The following is a 2,189-nucleotide window of genomic DNA, read 5'->3' as shown; positions in this document are numbered from 1 at the left end:
AGCTTATCTTCAAAGGAACCGCCCGTCTCTCTGTACGCTTGGGATGCCTTTGGATTTGGGTCGTATTCCTTAAGTTGGGCCCCCTTTTTGGGCTTTCCTATCGATTTGGCCGAGCTCTTTGAGAAGAGGTCGGATAGCCTGACCTAAAGAGGTCGGTCGCTTTGTTACTGAACATCCCGGATCGGATAGCTCGACCCAGGGTGTGAACAGTGCCCCTGCTTGAGCTCGGTCTTCTTTTTTGAGGTCGAGTCCTTGACTTCGATCCTTCTCTAGTGAAGCCGAACTCGAGCATTTGTCGATTTCTCTCCTTGTAGAAATTTTTTTTTGAATGTGGAACGTTTTCCTCTGAAAGCGCGCGATTTTATATCAGCGCTCTGTTTCTTCTGAGGCAATGTCAGTTGATCCAGATCACTCAGTTCATTGGTGAACAAGGGTGGTTCATCTTCCCAAGTCTCGATACCAAATAATTTGGTATTCAGTTTCATGATTGCACCAAGGTACTTGGTAACTTGCTCCTCAGTAACATCTTCATTCTCTTCAGAAGAAGAATACTCATTAGAGCTCATGAAGGGTGTAAGAAGGTTCAATGGAATCTCTATAGTCTCTAGATGAGCCTCAGATTCCTTTGGTTCCTCAGAGGAAAACTCCTTATTGATCACTGGCATCCCAGGAGGTCTTCCTCCTTGGGATTCACGTCCTCCCCTTCTTCCTTGGATTCGGCCATGATGGTTATATCAATGGCCTTGCACTCTCCTTTTGGATTTTCTTCTGTATTGCTTGGGAGAGTACTAGGAGGGGTTTCAGTGATCTTCTTACTCAACTGGCCCACTTGTGCTTCTAAATTTCTAATGGAGGACCTTGTTTCATTCATGAAACTCACAGTGGCCTTAGATAGATCAGAGACTAAGTTTGCTAAATTAGAGGTATTTTGTTCAAAATTCTCTGTCTGTTGCTGAGTGGATGATGGAAAAGGCTTGCTATTGCTAAACATGTTTCTTCCACCATTATTAAAGCCTTGTTGAGGCTTTTGTTGATCCTTCCATGAGAGATTTGGGTGATTTCTCCATGAAGGGTTATAGGTGTTTCCATTGGGTTCACCCATGTAATTCACCTCTGCTATTGCAGGGTTCTCAGGATCATAAGCTTCTTCTTCAGAAGATGCCTCTTGAGTACTGTTAGATGCAGCTTGCATTCCATTCAGACTCTGAGAAATCATATTGACTTGCTGAGTCAATATTTTATTCTGAGCCAGTATGGCATTCAGAGTATCAATTTCAAGAACTCCCTTCTTCTGAGGCGTCCCATTACTCACAGGATTCCTCTCAGAAGTGTACATGAACTGGTTATTAGCATCCATGTCAATGAGTTCTTGAGCTTCTGCAGGCGTTTTCTTTAGGTGAATGGATCCACCTGCAGAAATATCCAATGACATTTTAGCTAATTCAGACAGACCATCATAGAATATATCTAGGATGGTCCATTCTGAAAGTATGTCAGAAGGACACTTTTTGGTCAGTTGCTTGTATCTCTCCCAAGCTTCATAGAGGGATTCACCTTCTTTCTGTCTGAAGGTTTGAACATCCACTCTAAGCTTACTAAGCTTTTGAGGAGGAACGAACTTGGCTAAGAAAGCCATAACCAGCTTTTCCCAAGAGTTTAGGCTATCTTTGGGTTGAGAGTCCAACAACACTCTAGCTTTGTCTCTTACAGCAAAGGGGAAAAGCATGAGCCTGTAGACTTCAGGATCTACTCCATTAGTCTTAACAGTATCACAGATCTGCAAAAATTCAGTTAAAAACTGAAAAGGATCTTCAGATGGAAGTCCATGAAACTTGCAGTTCTGCTGCATCAGAGAAACTAATTGAGGTTTCAGCTCAAAGTTGTTTGCTCCAATGGTAGGGATGGAGATGCTTCTTCCATGTAAATTGGAATTAGGTGCAGTAAAGTCACCAAGCATCCTCCTTGAATTATTATTATTTTCGGCTGCCATCTCCTCTTCTTGTTCGAAAATTCCTAACAGGTGCTTGCTGGCTTGTTGTAATTTAGCTTCTTTTAGTTTCCTCTTCAGAGTCCTTTCAGGTTCTGGATCTGCTTCAACAAGAATGTTCTTGTCCTTGCTCCTGCTCATATGAAAAAGAAGGGAACAGAGAAATAATAATAATAGGGATCCTTTTTGCCCAGGTATAAAG

The 2,189-nt window shown here is 42.3% G+C and overlaps 1 non-coding gene across 1 annotated transcript; it reads left to right on the top strand.

Annotated features, from left to right (window-relative positions):
- Positions 1-1,490: 1,490 nt before the first annotated feature.
- Positions 1,491-1,594, top strand: LOC112773962 (small nucleolar RNA R71). Its single transcript, XR_003188480.1, has one exon. It is a non-coding gene; the product is annotated as a small nucleolar RNA R71 (small nucleolar RNA).
- The last annotated feature ends 595 nt before the right edge of the window (positions 1,595-2,189 follow it).

Source organism: Arachis hypogaea, chromosome 18, assembly GCF_003086295.3.
Source record: "Arachis hypogaea cultivar Tifrunner chromosome 18, arahy.Tifrunner.gnm2.J5K5, whole genome shotgun sequence".
NCBI lineage: Eukaryota > Viridiplantae > Streptophyta > Magnoliopsida > Fabales > Fabaceae > Arachis > Arachis hypogaea.
Note: the sequence above shows the minus strand (reverse complement) of the source record. Positions and strands in the feature narration are given on the sequence as shown.